This window comes from Vidua chalybeata, chromosome 1, assembly GCF_026979565.1.
Source record: "Vidua chalybeata isolate OUT-0048 chromosome 1, bVidCha1 merged haplotype, whole genome shotgun sequence".
Taxonomy (NCBI): Eukaryota; Metazoa; Chordata; class Aves; order Passeriformes; family Viduidae; genus Vidua; species Vidua chalybeata.
This window is the reverse complement of record NC_071530.1, coordinates 99,308,835-99,330,637: the sequence shown is the minus strand read 5'-3', so window position 1 is coordinate 99,330,637 and position 21,803 is coordinate 99,308,835. Positions and strand designations below refer to the sequence as shown.

The following is a 21,803-nucleotide window of genomic DNA, read 5'->3' as shown; positions in this document are numbered from 1 at the left end:
TTGCCAGAGTTGATTTAGTTCCTGTAAAAATATAAGCAGCCCAATTGTCATTTACCAACTTCTCTGGATTAACTTTGAATTGTTTCTAAATGTAATATATCAAAATATTTTAAAAGAAAATAAACTTTCATGTAGAAAGAAAGATTTTCCATTATAAAGAATTAGATCTCCTTTTCTTTTTTTCCCCTTTTTTTTTAATGTAAAGAGGTGTAGGTCCCCAAGCATCTGTAGAACAAAAGAGAGAGGAAATATCAAGGGATTTATAGTTTGCTACCTACAAGTTTGAGATCTCTTTCTTTGAACATATTTCATTCCATTCCCTGTAGGATTTATTTGATATTTTCCTGGCCTTTAGGGACAGTAGGGTTGAAAGGAAGTTGGACTACAGTATGAAGCCAGCAGGGCAGGAGACATGAGCTGTTTTGCTGATTTCAAAATAGGATCTGAGGTTGTCAGAAAAAAACCCAAACTTTTTTATTACCAAGGGCAGATTTAAAAGGCTATTTAGCAATGGAGGATAAAAAATTCATAAGCACATTCTGCCATTAAAAAGTTTGCATAATGGGCATTTGCTGTGGAAGATATATTCCAAGCAGATCTATAGCTATGCTGCAGTGTTTTCCAGTATGAACAAAACACCAAAGAATTAAGAATGTTTTACAAATGTATTAAATATATATCTGGATGGATCATCATGGTTGAATTATGATTTCTCTAAAATTGTAAAAAATCATCTTAAATTTGGTAAAGAATTTCAGATTCCATTATCTCTTAGATGAGGAACTAGACTTAATAAATATATACAGAGGGCCAATCCTTACAAACTCTAGTTGTAGTTCAGTAAATTTCAGCTATCCCACCTTGTTCTACATGCTCAGCTACTCTAGGATGACATATAAACATTAGGCTTTAATTTCATCTACTACAGCTTTTCTGTTTTGGGACAGAAAGGAGGAAGAAATTTAGAAATTCTGTCCTCAGTGATTAAATTCTAACAATAACAACTCATCACTTAAGAGTTACAATGAAAACAGTGAAAGAAAAGAGAAAATTTGACCTAGTATCTTCTAAGCTCTGAAATAAACAGTTGCCAGCAGCTCGTATTACATTCTCGTGAAGCAACTGCTTACTAATATTTTGATTTTACTGATGACAAATCAGACTCTGGAAGGAGATATGAATCCCATAAACTCCAAAAGACAGCCAGTAACAGATCTGGAATTATCTTCAGTCAGCAAATAATAGTTCTTATACCCACTTGAACCTCAACTTCCTAATTCCTTTATTTAAAGAAACCAATGTTTTGAATAAGTACATATTTGGTGTGTAAAACTCCACAAAGCTGATGCATGATTTGCTTAGGAATTTGTCAGTGCAATGCATCCATATTCCCCTCTTTTTTTTTTTTTTTTTTTTTTTTTGGTTGGTTGGTTTTGGGTTTTTGTTTTTTTTTTGTTTTTGTTTTTGTTTTTGTTTTTGTTTTTGTTTTTTTTTTGTTTGTTTGTTTTATTTTTGTTTCTGTTTTTTTGGGTTTTTTTTGGTTTTTTTTTGTTTCAAATTTAATGTCTGTCCATCTGTCACTGTTCTGTATGCTCTGAAGTCTTCACAGCATATTCTCTGCTTTTATACAAGCTATAATCCCATGATACTGTAAAAAGAAAATAGAAGTATCATTTCAAGACACAGCTCATTGAACCCATTTTAATTAAAACTTTTTGAAATAGATTTTATAAACTTCCTAAACTTAGCTGCAGATTAGCTGCCTGTTTATCGGATGAATGCACTAGGCACATTTTGGTTTGCATACTTAGAGATTACAGCCCTATTTTGTCCTGAAGGTATTTTATTTGATGAGGTCCATTTTAAGCAGCCTAATTCATGAATTAGCTGCCAGTGTAGGGCATAAACCCAATCTAATTTGAGGGACCCACATAATTTATTCTGCATGATGAATTCCTCCCAAGGAAGCAGCAGAGCAGAAATACCTTTCACCAGTAAAGGGAAAACCATGAATTTAGAATGGCAAAAAACCCTAAGCCCCATCAACAACAAACAAACAAAAAAACCCTAAACAATTTACAAGTACACAATTCCTAGCACAAAATATTTAATTCAAAAAAGCATATGCATAATAATGCTTATATTTTTTTTTCAAGGACACCTTAGAAGTGAATAATATGCAGACAGTGTGACATTAGTGTAAATCATTAACACAATTTCTAAAACTTTTCTGTAGTATATAAGCAAGGAGGAATTTTGGAAACAGCATTAATCCAAGACATTCCAATCTGGATATACAGGTAATTCTTCACCCTTTCTGCCAAGCAGAGCTAACCAAATTTCATGTGCCATCTGATTGTTACAGCCTCTTCAGCTGGACTTGCTCCCTGCCAATTTCAAATCCAATAAATGCAGATGCATAATTGTACATCAATTTTCTGATTTACTTGTTTTGCAATTCATCTATGGCCTTCAGTAGGTTTCAAAAGCCTTGAGTCAAAATGGTCTGAATCTGAGCATTAAAGCTTACAGAGCTCCAGGCAATCTTCCCTCTCTTTTTGAAACTTTTCTGAATTTAAAGTAGAATACAGCCTGCTGCTTACTGGGACCTTCTTTAAGTTGAGAAAGATCAAAATTAAAGTATTGCAAGAAGTAAATCACTCTACTCAGTTATGTGCACCTGAATATTTAGCAGTGCTATGTTTTCAAATCTTGCCGTAACAGATCAGTGCAACATTTTTCATTTGTATATAAATAATACCAAGCTCTTGTGAGTTTGGTAATGCTTGATATAGTAAATTATATCTTCTTGGTGTTTTTTTTTCTTTTTTTTTTTTCTTTTTTTTTTTTTTATCTCTTTAGGATAAGCTTCACTCACAGGACCTGCAAAACTGGTGAGATTCAGGTATCCATCTACCTGCAGCAGCCAACACACAAGGATAGAGCGATGAATAAAGCAAGGACACAGCGATTCTCCTTGAACTGTCCTTAAAGATTTTGCCAATTAGAAGTTCATGAACTGGCTGTTCCATGAAGACTACAATGTTCAACAGCTGTGCTTGAATAGGTTTCTTCATTAAGCCCTTCAGAAAAAATGTGGAAATCACTGCCACAAAATGAGCAAGAAAATTGTGTGGATTTTTTAATCTTAGTTTACTCTAACAAGACTTGTTATTTCAGTAAGTATTGTCTACATCTTGAACTTTCAAAATACAGAAAAAAACATTATCTAATACTCCGCTCTTTTCCAAACATATGGCTTTTAATTCATCGGTTTTGTTGCTACACAGACCATTCTGTATAATTTTATGTATATTCCCTACTTTTATTTCATCCTTTCATTTGAGGGACCAGAGCTGACTATGACTAAGAGAAGTGTATTTTTGTCTTAATTCACAAATATTTCAATATCTTTTTCCTGAGAGGTGATAACTAATTTGGAACTCATTACTGTGTTTCCATGTAGAGCTGAAATGTTTTCTCCTGTGAGCATTACTTTGCATTAACTGTCTTCAGGTTCCATCTGCCCTTTTATTGCCTAACCTCTCAGTAACATGGCAGATTTTTGCACCTCTTTGAGGTTAATATTCAGTGACAAGCCCAAATACATTCATTTCAATGAATTCTGTCCCTTCACTTGCAATGTGTTCTCTGCAATAATTAGCTATATCCTACATGTCAGAGAACCTATAAAGAGCATGAGGGCAACTTGCTTGGAACTGCCCTTTGTGAAAATTGCTACCTTTTCTTTAGCATGTTATTGGTTTATGACAGTGTCAACTCCACAAAGCTGGGCTACACTACAATTTCATGGAAAAGTGTTGTACTTTTCAGTATTAAATCCACCTCTAATTCTTACAATTAATATAAATGTGGATGTGGTTAAAAAAAGACATAGGACTGCAGAAAGGCAACCTATACATTAAATAGGAACTTTGAGAGACAATATGTCCTTTTGGAAATAAATAAATTATCCCTCTGCAAGGACTTAAAGAGCACGATTGTTTCAGATACTGTCAAGGCCACAGAAGAAAGTTGCCATAAGAGAAACCACCACAGCAGGAACTTGAGATAAGCTCAGAAGGGAGGAGTTATGACAGGAAGTTGCTAATTCTAGGCCTGTCAGAGGTCAGATCTGGTTAACACATCCTGGTTAATGTGTCAAAAATTCCCACTGCGGCAAGCTGTGTGGAAGGAAGCAATGGCTCATACACATACCACCCTAAGTTATGGGACAGATGGCACCTGCAACCACCAACCACCACTGAAGCACCCCCAGTTTAAATGCTGTGGATCACACGCAGTCCTTCCACCAGAGGACTGGGTGTGATCCACAGCATTTAAACTCCCCTCTAGGGAAACTAGCAGGCATTTCCACTTGAACGTGAACATATATTATTAACCTCTTAAACTCTTCATTTTGCAGACTTCCCCCACACTTGATGGATCAAGACTTGTGACCATCACTTTGACCAACAGACATCTATCTAAATTGCAACAATCAAATATCATCATCAGATCCATGGGTGCTGATAACTTTCCACTATCTACTCTGTCCCCTCTTTCTATTTCTTTTTTTCCCTTACATATTTCCTTAAGTGATATTTTCATACTTTTATACTGTCATATAGATAACAACCCAAATGGTTATACTCACTTTTCATTGCAACCAAATTTTTCTTAGATATTTATATCTATATGCATATTTATAATTATATTTTTCTGGGATTTTTATTTTTATTTATTTATAAATACTGATCATTCTGTGTCATTTCACTCTAATCCACCCCAAGGATGTGACATTAGAGTGACAAGAACCCCAGTTAGCCTCACCTTCAGGGGTGGTTGCAACACCCTCTCAGAGAAGTCAACTACCAGAACCTGCTACCAGACCACATCAGGTTCCTTAAGCAGCTGAGGGATGATTGTGCTGCAATGCACACTGAAATTTTAACTAGCATACGGATCCAGCGACAAAGAGTTAGCTGTTATTACATCATGCTTGGCTTTGAGAAACTGGAGGAGGAGCAAGGGAACAAGTATTACCTAAGGAGTCAAATAAATCCCACAGCATAGCAAGACACAATTTGATTTGTTACTATGAGCGAGAGACAATCACAGAACTGGGGGTTTATTTTAAATTATTATGGAATTAATCATATTATGACTTCCCAGGGAGTTCCTCTTTTTAATAAGATGAGGTTCAGAATGTTTCAGAGCAACTGCTATTCAATAATTGCTAAGTACTCAGCCCTTCTTAGCACAAAACACTGTCTCAGACTTTTTAATCTATTATTAGTGCATAGATGAAAAAATAATTAAGATTCTGAAAAGTATTGCATTTCTGGTTATGCAATAATGTATTAACACATCCAAAATTAATGGATAGTCTGAAAGCACAGTTTATATATGTGAGATATAAATTTAGGTTTAAAATCTTAAGAAATTAAGAACTCATGTCTTAATTGAGAAAAAAAACCAATTACTTCCTCCTACACTTCCTGGTGTACTGAGTGAAATAAGTTGGAATACTCCCGCATATATTTTGCAGAAATTGATTCTCATGTCTAGTGTCAAAATATAAGCCAAAACCTGCAAATTTTGCTCAAACTGAACAAGGAAGAAAACTTCCATTACATGAGATCTGAAATATAACATTTTTAGTAACTTTAAGCATAAGCAAAGGATTATAGATTTTATAAAACTTATAAATCTATAATCTATAAAACTCACAGATTTTACATATTTCTTGTTGATTGAAGTGTTACTACAGATAAATAATTCTAATAATTCTAATAAATAATTCTAATGTGTTAAAAAAAAACAATCAGAAAAAACAAATAAACAAAAACAAAACCCCAAAATGACAAAAAAAAAAAAAAAACCACCAAAAACAAAACAAAAAAAACCCTACAAAGCCTACGTGGAAAATGAGCAACTGAAGCATCTAAAATTTATCTACATTTAATTATAGTGAACTTTACATATTCCTGGGCAGTACATTGTGTGGATTTAAATCTCCTTGGACAAAGACAAGGAAATTAATAATGTAATGCAACCATTGGTTGGTGCTCTGAGATTTTAAGTTCTGGGGAAGCACAAGACCACTGCTATAATCTCCAGCTTAATGAAAACCGTGAAGTTCACATCCTCATTTTCATAATTTCCCCTTTGCTGCTGACAGATGAAATTAAATAAAAATGTTGTGCATTGGGCCAGACTGAGATCTTGTTTGAAAGAAGTGTGAGAAAAAGCATTGAAAGAGTTTTGTTGCTGTTCAACAATTAAAACATTATTTGTTCACCACTAACTGTGGCATAAAATAAGACCACAGTTAATTGTCTCCCAGCTGTGGGATTAACACTAAAACAGAGAAAGATTTACAAGGAGAATTCATAAAAATCTTGAACTTGAACAGAGAGGAAAAGACAGTAAACTACAAATGTGATTTCACACATTTCTCAACTCACAGATGCACAGATGCTGTTTGTATCAGGTGAGCTTTCTGTTGTAAAGGTTCATTTTGCAGTTTCACAGCTCAGCACAATGAAGGAGTAAGGCAGATTAAGTGTCACTGGTAAATTGAACTTTTAGTAAAGGATAAACTCAGAAACTGTGTTTCTGTTCCTGACTTGTGGGTTGAAAAGCAAATATTACAAGGAAAAACCTGGTCTTTTCCCACAGACATTTAGCAGAAGGCTGGGTTAGGGTCTATGCATCTGGCAAAATCCCCTCCTTGCCATCACCAGGCGAAGTGGCTCAGAGCAGGGTGACACGTTGTGACAGATGCAGCTGGAAGTGGTCCTTTAAGCAAGTCAACCCACTCATTCATGACACACGTGCACTGCCAGGGGCTGGAATTTCATCTGCTGGCAATCCCACACTTGCCCATCCCTGCATGTCCAGGGCTTGATGCTGCTCCACTGCTGCACTCTGGCCAGGCTACTTCTGGCCATCAAGCCACTGGGGCCACAGCAATCCTGACCTGCAGTGCAGGTGAAAGAGGTTGGTGCCATCGGACCAGAAAGGGCATTGTTTATGGCTCAATGCAAAAAAAGCAATAAAGCAATGGAAAATACAGTCTAAATGAAGTTTGCTCAGAACCTTAATTGGCTGAGGCAAACAAAAAAAAATCCTTCTCAGCTGCTGCCACAGGGGATTTTTTATTTATAATCACAATTCACAATTTGCTGTTCAAAATATATCATAATTCTCTAAAGTCCTTTTTCTTGAAATAGGGAGACATTTTAAGTATCTGATAGAATTTCTGGGAAAGAAAATAAATGCAATAGAGTAATTACTAGTTATTAATTCTGCTACAGATTAGTATTTCAGAAAAGGAATGTAGCATCTTGGTTTGCTACAGTAATATACAGTTCATAATAGAATGAAATCACAGAAGAAATTGTAATAGTAAGTAGAAAATGAGCTGAGGACGACACATGCTGACTTCTCCAATATGATGTGTGAACCAAAGGCAAAAAAAAGATGAGTTCTCTAATAAGACAGACTAAGAAAGAATTAAATATTAAGTTATCTAATAGGGAGAAGGAACAGTTTTTTGGTTTTTTGTTTAATTTTTGAGTTTGGAGATTTTTCCTTTGAATGAAAATGAGTGTTTCTGAGGCTTATAGCTAATTTAAATTCTGTTTTCTGAACTCCATGTGCATCTCCCTGTACTGTAAAGAACTGAATATTGCAGGCACTTAATTCACATGGTGTTAAAGCAAGCCAAAGCCATGAAAATGCCATGGTGCCATTTAGTGAAAATTTATCTTTCACTGGGAATAGTTGAATTACAACTGAAATGAGATTGGAAATAATCTTTTTGTCTATAAACCTTGCACCTGGAAGACAATACATCTGTTTAGTATCCTGCCACTTCTATCATTCTATGTTGTACCTGAAACTGTTCTAGCAGTAGTCACATGGGGCTTCTCTTCTATTTCTTTTGTTAAGTTAGCCCAAATATTATGAATAATAATCTATTATTATGATACCAATTATTATTAATAATAATAATCTATTTATTCCTATGACTATTTTTCCAACACAGAGATGTATGTATTATGCTTAGTCTACCCCATGCTTGAATGCATTTAAGTGCAAGAGAAATTAAATTCTCGTTAAGCTGAGACTAAGAGGAAGATGCTATTTTTCTTTAATAAACCATTCTATCCACTGTTCCTAAACATTCTCAGATTGTGATGGTTATCATTATTTTACTAATAAAGCAGGAGCTAATTTGGGGAAATTAAAAAAATTCCATGAAAAGAAATTTGTGAAAAGGTTTGGTTGGGGGATTTTTCCTCAAATTTGCAAACAATAAATAAACACTTTTTTTTTTTTTTATTTCAGTACATAATTATCTGTTAATTAGTGTTGCATATAAATTATTGCTGTGATCATACTTTACTGGTATTGTAAATAAATATAAAATCTTTAGACAACTAATTATTTTCTCATTTCCATTGGGCAATCAGCAACTGTACGTCAACATACAAATTAGTGAATATGAATGACTGCATCTGCTGCACCTCAAGGGGGAACACTCCACTATTCTTAAGTGAGCATTTATTTTGTTCCAATTTTCACTGTCTTTGTTCAATCATCTTTCTCTAAGATGCCTTTAGTGAAAGAAACATATCCAAGTTCCCAAGGGTTTATCAAAAGACCAGATGCAGTTTATTTTCAGAGACTTCAGTGTTCCCTGTACAGAACTTAAAGTATAGGCCAGTGTCAACAACAATTTCTTAACTCTTGGTACTAGAAATGCAGGCAAAGCAGAACAGCTGAATTGTGAATCAGAGCAATTTCATCATCTCTCCATGTGGAGTACTATTCCATTTCTATTAAAAAACACCCTAGAACCAGAAAAATAAATTATGCCAGCTCTGTACAAATTATTAAGTCAGTTAATTTTAAAACAAAACATCAAGAAAAATGCCATTTTAGAAGAAAGAAAAAGTATAGAAATATAAGGAATATATTTTTTATCAAATATATAACTTAATATCAATAGTGTACAATTTTTCCCCCCACTGTTAGTCAAACAGATTTTGCTTGCAATAAAAGAGTTTTCTTAACTCAGCTTTGTTTCAAATGTATTTTTAAGACAAACCAGCTTTCTGATTCAATTATTCTGCTTATTACCCCTTGGTAGGGTAGAGCAGGGACTTGGCTGGATCCACTGGTGTAACCCCAGGGTGCCTCATCAACCTCTAGCACTGCAACACCTTCCTGTACTGTAGGTGCCTGTGTTCAGGTCCATATAGGAAGGCCACACTTAACAGCAGTAGAATGGATATTAAGAACTCATTATGTTCTCAGGTAGCTTTTAAAAAAAATGTTCATTTTAAATTTAAACTACTGTCAGTATCTTGCCTTTTCAAGATGTAAAACATGTATTTTTTTTTTCCAGGTATGGCATGCTGTTACAGAATATACACAGCGTGTGCACACAGAAGAAGTATACACACACTAACGTATTTGCATACATCCCAGCTAATTGTGATTGATAGTTGCATAAAAACTTGAAAGTATTGCCAAGATATTAACCCCTTTAACTGCAAAAAAGGGGCACAATTTAATTTACCTAATTAATTTTTATCTTTAAATGTCCTTGAAATTTCAGCTAATGAAATACTAAAGAGTTTCAGTCTCTGTCTTCTTCTCCCTCTTCTTCTTCTTCTCCCTCTTCTTCTTCTCCCTTTTCTTCTTCTCTTTTTTTTTTCTTTTTTTTCCTTTTTTTTTTTGGGGTGGAGTGGGGGTTGTTTGGTTTCTTTTAATTTCACCTAATTTTTTATGTCAGATGCAAAGGCCATTTATTTGAGTTCACATGACATGATGTTAAAGGCATATTTACTTCAAGAACTGATATTGTTGTTCCATGTGTGTGTTGATACCCAGGAGAAAAGCTACAAAGAATAATGTTCTCATGTATATTGCTCAGGTCTCTGAAAAGTCTCACAGGTTTTAAACTGGTTTTAGATATAGTTGTTACTACACCTTTCATCTTCTGACAAGGAGAAGGGGCTCCATTTTCTGCTGTGGCTGCCCCATCCCTGGAAATGTTCAAGGCCAGGTTGGATGGGGCTCTGAAAAACCTGCTTTAGTGGAAAGTATCCCTGCCCATTGCAGTAGGGTTGGAAGTAGATGATTTTTAAGCTCTCTTCCAACCCAAACTATTTTATAATTCTATGAACTCCAGTGCCCTTGGGAAGGAGAGCAGCCCCTGCAGAACTCTGCCAGGGCAGAATTACATAATATAAAAACCTGCACAGTAAAATAGAGAAATACTAAACCACAGACAGTAAATTAAGAATACATGCTGCAGTAGCAAACAGATCCCTACTTCTGCTCCTTTTACAGAAAGGTGACCAAGAAAACCTAGATCTCAATTGTGTGTCTTTCCACAGGGAAGAGCACATTCAAGCAAAGTGCATCCACAAAGCTGGTGTGAGGAACATGTATCAGCTCTCACTGAAAGTGAAACAGCTGTTGCAAATTCCACTGGACTCATTAAGTCTATGTTTTCCTCTTAATCATATCTGGTTTGGCATTGTAGGATCATTCTTTCTTGCTCTTGATTTACAGATACAGAAAATGAGAAATGTGCCTGAACTACTTTGCACATTATTAATTTATTCCACTGGTGTATAGTGCTACACTTGTCATGGAGGAACAAAAATGCCTAATTCTAGATCTCCCAAGGTATGGTGACAATCCAAAGTAATACTTATAATTATTGAGCTATGCCATGCAACCCAAATACTTTCCTGAGGTTAATGCTAAAAGCTGTAACATTTCTTTCCAAGATTGACAGGAGTAATTTTCAATTTACCTGAATTAGGTGAGGTAGTTGTATATTAGCAATTACATTCCAGCTGTGACTATTTTGGAGCAAAACCCCACTGAACTTCATGCTTACTGCAATTCATTTCCCTCTTGTTCTGTTATCAGGATGAAATTTCTAATACCCTATATCATTTATTTAGTCTTCTTTGATGACACTATTGCTGCTACAAACAGCTAGTCAGGTATAGGCTATTTCTGTCCTTTTGATGATGTTTTTAGACATTCTATTCAACATATCTACATAAACTAACTGCTCTTGTCAAGCTGTTTTGACAGGAGGAGCTGGCTACTTCAGGAACAGCGTGTACAAATTAGATCTACTAATTGCATTACTTTAGAAAAAGCTATTGGCACACTCTTTCTCAAATAGCATTTTTTAGGAAATACAAAATATTTCTAGGTACTAATGCCAGAAGATGAGATAAACAAAGAGACTTCAGTGGATCCAGGAAGTAAGTATCTGAATGTGCTTCATAAAAAAAAAGCATAATTTTCCATTGTCTACAATATGAGATAAACTTTCTTTTTTCAAATCAGAATGCAGCTTGTCACAAAAATTTCAAAACCTAGTTATATTACATACAGAATACTTGAAAATCCTGAAGATAAGTTTTAAAACTTGTCAAAATGGGTTAAAGTCATCTTATTTAGAATTGTTCATGGATGTTATATAAAAACAAAGCAAAACAATTGTTAGTAAAACACTTTAAAGTTAAACAACCTGAAAAATTATACAACATTAGTGAAATATATACAGTGTCACCAGGTTCTCATATGACATAAAGCTGGTTCAATTACTTCTAGAGCTGGTCATTTTGCTTGAAGATCAATAGCCAGGCTGGATAGTGTTTCTCAGGCCACACTTATCATAATGGATTTACAACTAGAGAAAAAGTCAAAGAAAAAAGCATCAACGCTGACATACAAAGGTTGAAATGACTGTCCAGAAAAATACCTGAAAACTGCAGTCCTTATTTAAGACCCTGTATTCAGTGAAATTTTACTGTCATGTTTACCTTCTCTACCTTTTTTCCTGAAATCTTGGAAGATGCGATAAAACTTTCAAAAACTTCCATATCACTTACTACAGTTAATTTTTCTCCAGAATTTATCTAATCTGTTTTTGGAATTAATAATTTATAAATGATCCTATCTTTCAGTAATTAAATAGAGCACACTTTGAAACAGCTTTCAAAGACAAGCATTATTATGTTTCTTGTATTTGACTCTATCTTCCAGTTTTTCAAATTTGTTTCAAAGAATCCTTCACACACTGTGGAAACGTACTTAGCTTTGCCCTTTGGTTTCCTTCATAATATTTCTCTGTGATTCCCTCTTTTCTGTTACATTTTTATTTTGAGTTCTTCATCATCCCTTACTATTTCCCAGAGAGTGTTATTTACTTCACTTATTTTGGTTTTTTTCATTGAGCATTGTCCTTCCTTAGGAAACAGCACACATTTTATTATTAGTATGTACTACAATATGTAAACTCAGAAACATACTCCACACCCACCTACTTGCCATGATCTTTCAGTTACTTAATGAGTATATTTTAGTGAAAACTGGCCATATTTCACAGTGAATGTTCCTGATACAAACAACACATTCGTTTTCATTGAGCCACATGGCTCTTAATTCTGAAATTGAGGGTGTTTGGAGTACAGGGTCACGTAGCACCTGTCTGAATCTGGTTGTATTCAATGCCAGACAAAGAATTCAGCAGAGGGCAAGTCAACTGCATCAGCTGAAAGCTCAAAGTTACAAATCATCATCCAATACAACTAAAACCTTCCCTTTCTTTTTTATCTCTTCCTAGATATTCTTTCCAAATACATAAGGATTTACTTCCCAGCCTTTTCCCTTTCCTCTGGAGAAGAAATGGAGAAGTGTTTTTTAGGGGTACTTTTGTGGGACTGATGGGACTGAGATCTAATATCGTAAGTAAAGGATCATCAAGGAAAATTTCATTTATACAAATTGAAAAGAGGCTAGAAGTACTAGGATTAGACTGGTAGTTTCTCTCACACTGACTGGAATAAAACATTTCTTGATGATTTATTCTTCTGTAAATTGCATCTGTAGCAATAGTAAAACAACATAAGACTCACATTCTGGAGTATCATTTTCATCATCAAGAGTAATTATCAAGAACATGTTTTTAACACATTTTGGTTCATTCTAATTATAGGAAGGTTTATAACACTTGTTGTGATAGATTTAATTAATCATAAGTGACAAATATTAATCATTATCATAATAAGGAATTATAAATCAGAAAGCAGATTTTCTCTGTACTCTATTTTATAACTCTTAGTCATATCTTTATAACTTCTAATTTTCTTAGGGAAAAATATAGATCTTTTGTAAGGTACAATCACAAGTAATTATGGAAGTATTACTAGAATAAAGGAGCTGATCTAAAATATGATGATCTAAAATATGATGACAATAGCCTTATTTTATTTAGAAAATATTCCTAATTTTAACTAATATTAAATATCCTCATATTCTCCTGAATATATTAAAACTGCTGTTTATGGTATATGAAGTTCCTGGGGTTTTATTCACTTATAAGCATATATGCTTGCTTTTTATTTCATTTTAAAGCTATCTAAAGTCATCATTTCAATGTCTAGTTCATTAGGACACACATCTAAGCTTTTCCTTCACTGTAATCTAATTCCACAGTCTCAATACAGGTACATTTTGGACTATAGTCAACTGAGTAAAAACATCTGCTTAACAACATTAATAATTAACATAATTTATTTCAAAATTGGACTATTATAGGCAGGACTATACCTACTCTCTATAAGACTATAAATTTGGAAAAATCTAAGGTATGACTCTGAACTTAAATTTTTATCCCTACAATGGCTTGAACTCAGAAATTTGACTCCTGAGGCTGAACAACTTGACCTGATTTCTCAGAAATACAGTTTAATAATTTTACTCTTTAAATTATACAAATATCCTATAGCGGGCAGCAATATTACTAGAGGAAAATTGCAGATTATCAGAGTGTTACAATGGAAAGGACAAGTGAAAACCATCGAGCTACTTGTTCAGTGTATGTTTAGTATAGTGCCTAACAACCTTGTTTTGGAACTTTGACAACATGTGAAAATTTGTTCCTAATTATGTTCATAGATATGTGGACAATTATGCATCTGGAAAACTGCAGGCAAAGGAAGTGTTGTCAAATATAAACGAATGCAAAATACATTCAAATATATTTCTTTTAAATTGCTTAAGAAGTAATATTCTGGGATGTTATAAAATTTTACTAGACACAAGTTTTCAGGAGATAAATGGGAATTTCACACTAAACAGTTGATCCACCCTTAATGATAAATGCTCTATTTTTTAAATAGAAGCATTATTATTCTAATGATTATATATGTATATGGAATCTCAAAGCCTTTCTTGCAGTATTGAAGTGACCTAGTCTTCACAGAATGCTGTGTAGTACAGGATGGAGTCTCTAAATCATTGCTGTTCCCTGACAAAGGTGCAGATTTGCAGGGTGGGCCTGTTCAACTTTGGGCAGCTTTTAGTGATACCTGTTTTTAGCAGGTTCAACTCAGCTTATCTAAGTAACTGTGTCCCTCTAATGCTCTGCTGCTGCTATACAAACGCCTATAAATGTACAATAATACGAGCACAGATTTGCAGATAGTAGCAAAAATTACGGACATGCCAACATATGGATGAGAAATAATTTGATCCACAAAGGTCTGATTGTTCTTACATTAAAACAACAGGCTCATTGTTTGTCCTTTCCATTCCTGCTGGATTAGGCTGCAAATGCCTCAGTGCTACGTGCACAGCCTTCTGCATGCAAATAGTTTTAGCAGTAACACCTGTCCCTGTCAAGCTGTGCCAGGAAGTGTGCATTGGGGTGTTTAAAAATGACACCATGACAGTTGAGATCATCGAACATGCTCAAGGTAACAGGCTCCTGCCTTAATCACAAGGGGCTGGAGCCAGGGCATAATCAGTGATGGGTCCTAACTGCAGGATTTGTTCCCCGCCTCGGTTCATCGGAGCCTGAATCTTGCTGATTTCTCAGGCATGCTGCATGGTCCATTTGTTCTCTGAGGCTTTTCCAGAGGGAAGAAATAAAATGAGGAGAGTTTTCTGGTGGTTTGACAGGTGATCTGGAAAGTCATTGTCAGGTTTTCTTTAAAAGCAGTGCATAAGCATCTGTAAATACACAAGGAGTGGGAAGGCAGGAGCAGAGTTTTCAGCAGGAAGAAATAGCTCACAGCAGATTGAATAAATTCCATTCAAAACATTTTATAAGGTTCTAGGGACACAAAGCTTTTCCAAAACTTTAGAAACATTCTCCTGGTCATGCTTATTTCAGCTACTTATCTCTTATATCTGATTAACTAATACTGCAGTGTATGGACACCTCATAAGCAAGATGTTCTGAAAGGTAGTACTCACATGATTAATTGAATAACTTAATTTGTCTGAGATTGAGAATTGAGCATTTAACTTACCTGCATAAGTAGTTGTCTATTTTTTGAAGAATGTGGTGTTTTTTTCTTTACTTGTTCACTACTTTTAAATATATCTAAATAAATATTTGCTTACCTTTGGAGTATAAAGACTTTGAAATTCTCTTTTGTGGCCAACAGCACCCACAATCAGGTATGCTTTGTAGAAATGAAGGAGAAATCAATGCTTATTCTATACAATGAGAATAATTTTAAAAAACCTGAGTGGAGAATTGTGAGGACAGTGGGCCTGTATATTACAGAAATATAGCTATTCACTATTTAATTACCAGCCAGCTCTAATTGAAAGCTTGACTTACTGCCTAACCTTGCAATACAAGGTAGTGAAATTTTATTTAAATTCCCATGAGGGTGCTGAGTATAAACACAATATAGAAGATACAACACTATTAAGGTCTTTAGAATTAATATTTTCTAGATGGATCTGTCAGAGGAAGAATATCTTTTCCTCAGAGCTGTCCTGCTTATGACAAGGCCTCTAAAAAACCTTATCCCCCAAATAAGATACCCTCCATACTTAATAGCTGAATTTGGCTGCAGAGTGTTTTGTTTACTTAGCCTGATTATAGCTAGTAAAAAAATGTATCACACTTTCCAATAATGTGGGTACTGAATTGCTTGCAGGGTACATGATAAAAATCAGAGGTGTATTTTGGGAGTTATTCTCCACTAGCTGCTGTTATTCTCAAGTGAGGCTGTATTTAAAAATGTTAGTGAAGAAAAAAACACAGCTTTGTCATTTTTCTGAAGTTTGCTAGTTTATGTCTGAGTATATTAGGAACCAGGGCACACAGAGCTGTACTGCATGCCACTGATTTAATTTTTCTTTTTACATTGTTCTGACAGCAAGGTCATTTATCTTTCGGATAAGGAATAAGAAGCAAAAAATGGAAAAAGGCAAGTTATTTCATTTGAAAATTGTGTTGTGTATTCTTGAGAATATTTTGCCACTGTCTACTGATAATTTTTATTCCACCACAATCAGCACACTCCTCATCAATAAGTCAACTTGGTGGCAGGTTTGGCAGTGAAACCAATGCATTAGTGGGCATGATCTAGTAGGTTAGGATTATTTGCATTGCAACTGCTTATTTTTAGTTCACATAGAATTAAAAAGCAAGAAAGAAAAAGTGTAATTTTACTTGTATGTTGTTGGGTAGGTCCAGAGACATCAGTTGAGGGGGAGAGGAGAAGCCTCAGGGAACACTTTATCACTCTCTACAACTGCCTGAAAGGGGGTTGTAACAGAATGCTGTATTTGGAATGTGGTCAAGTGGCATGAACAACACCTTATTTGTAAGGCCATCCATGGTGGGCTGAGAGAGGCATCATGAGCTGGTTTTTGGTGTTGAATTAAACTGAAACTCATCTGGCACATCAACCTTAAATCAACATCTACAGGGTGAGGCAAAGATTTTGCAGCTAAGGTCCTAAAGTGACCTGGAAACATATGACTGGCAGTCAACCCCTTTACACTTTGAAAATACACTTTCCACAGCGTAGATTTTTCTAACATATTTCTCCTTGGGGCGTGTGGAGATTCCCTCCTTGAGTTCTGGGGATGCCTACCAAGAACAGTCCTCAAAGTTAAGAGAAAGACAGTTTTCCATGATTGTTGGTATGGGTGAATTACATCAATCTCTAATAATTGTTTCTTTTTGCTAGCTTTAATATAGTTGCTTTAATATTACTTTAAAATAGTTCACTGTCTTGTTTTACAGTATAATAGCAGCTTTAGCTTTTATGTTGTTTAAATAATAATTCTGATTAAATAATTAAATAATTCTGATTAAGTTCTTTTTGTCTAATCATTTATCATAATAAATAAGGAAATTTTTGTAGATATATCTGATTTGCCGTAATTAAAACCTGTGGGACAAAGTTGTAAAACCTAAAAGTGTTGACAAAGTCTGAGGCTAGGACTGGATCCAGGCAGACCCAGGCTCCTCACTCTGAGGAGGAGTTTAGAAAGCAAGGGGGTCCTTTTTTGTACCTCGTGACTCAACAGGAGGGCTTCTCTAATAAACTTTGTCTGGAGCTGCCAGACCTGCAAGAGAGGTTGCAGCCAGCTGGGTGTCAGAAAATAAGTGACAGAATGAGAGGACAGAGCCTCAAGTTGCACCAGGAGAAATTCAGGATGGACATTATATAGAATTTCTTGATGGAAAGAGTGTTTAAACATTGGAACCCACTGCCCAGTGCGGTGGTGAAATCACAATCCCTGGAAGTGTTCAGGAAACAACATGGCACTTAGTGCAATGGTTAATTGGTGAGGTGCTTTGCAATCAAAGGTTGGACTTGATGATCTTGGAGGTCTTTTCCAACCTTAACTATCCGATGGTTCTGTGTAAAGCTTTCCCTTTTCTCTAAGAAACTTAACTTTCTTGAAGGTAATGTTTGTTATGATTTGACATATCACAAGTATTAGAAGTCAGTGCATTGGAATGAGTGGAATGCATGATAGTGTGCATAAAAAGAAGGAAAGAAAAAGGAAAAAGCTGGGCTTCAAATTAAATAATAGAATAAGAAGTGAAACATCTCATTTCAAGTCTTGCTTCCAAATATCTTAGAGATTTTTTCAAAAAAGGTAAAATTATTCTACCAGGTTCCTGCTGCTTTGTTTCAGAGAAGGCCCTTGAGCTGTGAGGCTCCACAACAGGAGTATGACATGAAAAGTGTTCACTTCCATCCATTCCCAATATGTCCTCTCCACAACAGCTCTCCAACTACTTCCATTTTGAAAGCAGAAATTAACATGAAAACAATCCTTTCTTAAGGTAAGAAAGACAGAAAGGTGTTTCACAAACGATTTTAGAGTTTCAAATTTAATCCCCCTCAACCTCCCTCTTAAACTGAAAGGCAATAAACTTTTCAAAGGCTTTCACAAAGAAAATGAAAAAAATACTGGAATAGACCATCTGAGATAGTCTGTGCTCTTCTTGCCTTGAGTGGCAAGGGTGTAGATGAATAGATGAAAAGTAAAGAACTATCCTAACAGCTTGTAAACACTTGTGTTTTCTAATGAGACACATTTTTCTGAATATTCTATGTATTTCTTTTTTCCTGCACTGCAAAATAATAAACAAGAGTAACTAACAGAAAACCCCCAGTTTTTTATTGAATTCATAGGCATTTGCATTTGCTTAAAATTAAGTGCTAAAACTTGCAAAATTTGTGAAGTTACATCTATAAGCCCAGAAAAGTTTACTGAAATGTCCTGAAATCCACTAGAGTATTCAAAATGAGTATTTTGAGTAAGGTACATACCTGAATTCCTTTTCTTTCAGTCAGAACCCCTATACTTCTGCTTGAAAGACTATTGAGAAAATACTGGTCAGAAATAATTTGAAATGCTTATAATGGGAAGACAATCAGAGCTTTTCACATTACAAGTGATAGTGAATATAACACAAAGTCACTGGTCTACTCGGAATGTTTTTTTTTTTTTACTTTTGTAAGTTGCTGAGGAGTGTGAGCTTTTACATTCACTTTTTTTTTATTGCTTTAACAAACACTTCTAAAAATTCAAACAAAAAAAAAGAGCATATTTTCTATTTTATTTCAAAATAGTTATCATGCACCTAGTTGAATTACAGGCAAATTGTAACTCTTTTTCAGACAGTGATTTCCTTAGCATCCAGCATCCAGTCTCCATCTTGAGTTGCTTCCCATTTTCTAGATGTTGTTTTCTCATTCTATTTCATGTCACACAGCTTGGACTTTATTATTGATATCTGTCTCAGATATCGTTATCTCTATCACTGATTCCTGGACTCAGAACTTTCACCCTTTCATTTATCTCCATCAACACATTTTCCTTCCTGCAGCAGTTCTTCTCAGCTGAAATACAGTGCTGAGAAGATGGAAATGCTGAAATACAGTGCTGAGAAGTGCTGAAATACAGTGCATTGACTACCAATTCGTTCAGGAAATTAAGCATTGGCAAACATACACATTCATCTCTGTTTTATGCATTAACATAGAAACACATACATACAACCATTAAAGACTAAAACAGACTAAAAACACTAAACTTAGGCACTTTTGAAAATATTTCCCGTGGCGTACTATGAGTTTGAGTTACTAAAGCTGAATTTGGAAGGATTACCTGTAATCCTAAAGCATTTAAATCAAAGAACTGATGACTTGCACTCTACTTAGCAATGTAAAACTCAAGTAAGGCTAGATGATGACTGACACAGCTGTTTGCTCATCATCCTTTCGACCTTGCACTTGTGCTATTCCACAAGTGCCATTCTGCCATTTGAAATTGTCTTGCCAGCAGGTTTTAAACCAGTCATGAAGAAAAAATTATTTTCTAACCAAACTTTTGAAATTACTTTTTACATTTTGAATCAGTGGGACTTAATGCAATGATTTAAAAGAGTTGGACTGGTTTAAGAACCTGATCAATCAGAAACTCCTTTGGTGAATATTCATCTTTTGCTTATCTTAAAATTGGATTTCCTAGCTATCTGTTGCCTGCAACTTAGAATCACTCAAGCACTTGGCATAGACTTGTTTGAGGTTTGTAATTTTTGTGGGGTAGATTCAGCCTCTACTTTATGGCTACAGAGTGCTTTGCCAGAGCCCAAAGCTCCAATAGTTATCTGCTTTGAGAGAAAGATCCAGATTCCCTGCATGAGATAGTGAGCACCAAAGAAGGACTTTCTGAAGGTATATCAGTCATATGAAAGAACTAGATGCAGCATAAGTGTAGGCTGTATGAATCTGCCAGATGGCTTCCAAATACAATGGGAAGAGAGACGTAAAAGTCCATGGGTAGAATAGTCTCCCCTCAGGCTTTGTAGCAGTTAGTGAAAAGCTTTGCACACATCTTATGCCTCTGAACCCTCTATCTAGTGTGTGAAAGTCTGAAATCATTTGATATTTATGGTTGGGCTGTTCCTCTACAAGAGAGTATGAGAAAAATTTTGCCTTAGAAAGGAGAGAGAGAGAGAGAGAGAGAGAGAGAGAGAGAGAGAGAGAGAAAGAGAGAAAGTGAGAGAGAAAGAGAATAAGAGTGATCCAGTGGTGTATATTGAATTTTAAAGCCAAGTTAAAGGAGCACAAATAGCATAGACATTAACACAATACTGTTTGTTACAGTTTTTATAGTCCTGAGCAAAGGCAGATAGAGCATGTCATAGAGCTAGGTCATGTTAGTAACCTTTTCCTATTTTCTTAGAGGATATGTTTATTTCGGGAATACTTTCATAATTTACCAAAACCAGCTAAAACTGAAGCCCACTCAAATCCATTGATTAAACTACTGGAGGACCTATCCTAGCATAGTTCCTTCTTCATAATTATGTCCCCTGTAGAGCTATCTTTGCATAGCTAAAATAACTGCTTGTCTTGTGTCAGGATATTTATTAGTGTTAATTACCCGTGACATTTAGATTCTAAGCTGATTTTGAGGAGTTGGATTTTAAAAATTCTGATTAGCAGATTTTCAGTTAAGGACAAATAAAAATTACTTTTTGGTTTTAGACATGAAATATCCCCTTGGCAGTTTTATTCAGGAAAACTCTTGAATACTGATGTAGGAGACCCATCCATCCAAAACCTCTAATAATCTAGATTAGTGAAAATATTATGAGACTATGTGGGTCCTTATTTCCCTTTCAAGAGAACAGTACTTTGCTCTCATGTATATTATAAGTCTCAGTCCTGTACAAAATTCAGAATTTGCATTAGATCTGCCGATACCACAAAGACTGAGAGTGGATGAGGGGAAAAAATTTGAATTGGCATAAAAGCTAGATAACTGTGCTATTCACATTTAAGGTTTGTCTCATAGATGACTAACCACCAGGATTTTAAAACGTGCTCATCACATTTTTCTCCTGGACTTTATGACCATTTTGATGTCCATCATTATGTACCATTATGATGTACCATTATTCCAGAAGTATGCTTCCATCTAGATTCTCTTAATATGTGAAAGCTGAAAAAAATTTTACACCCTGGTATCTAAGAGACCTTCAGATCATGAAGCATTTTGTTTATTGGCTAACTGGAAAGCAACACAGAGTACATTCTGCAAACAGAAGCAACTGCATGGCCATCAAACTATTTGCCAGGTTGCAGCAGATTTAGGTCCCTTCTCTCTATAAAAGTTAGGTTTCTTCTGGGTGTATACAAAGATGCAATCTCATCAAGCCTGAAGTCTATACATGAATTCAAGTTAATTTAAGGCTATTTTTAGAGGCAGAGAGAAATTAGATGTCCCAGGCCCTGATGAATTTCAGTGTCAAAACACCTACTTTTATCGCAGCTAGTGGTGAGGATTATCTGATTGATTTTTTTTTAAATAGAAGGCTTTCAATTGCAATATATTGCAATGTATTCTTTATTTCATTTCACATAAGTTTTTAAAAAGAACCCAAACACACTCTTCCTGCTCCCAAAATA

General features: G+C 35.1%; 1 long non-coding RNA gene across 2 annotated transcripts; it reads right to left on the bottom strand.

Moving 5' to 3' along the window:
* Window positions 1-8,689: 8,689 nt before the first annotated feature.
* On the bottom strand, window positions 8,690-17,507 carry LOC128796943 (uncharacterized). Of its 2 annotated transcripts, XR_008433945.1 has the most exons (5): window positions 17,380-17,507; window positions 16,529-16,614; window positions 15,463-15,524; window positions 11,656-11,740; window positions 8,690-8,864 (listed from the first exon to the last, which is right to left on the bottom strand). It is a non-coding gene; the product is annotated as an uncharacterized LOC128796943 (long non-coding RNA). The 2 variants fall into 2 exon arrangements; XR_008433947.1 differs by lacking the exon at window positions 16,529-16,614.
* Window positions 17,508-21,803: the final 4,296 nt, after the last annotated feature.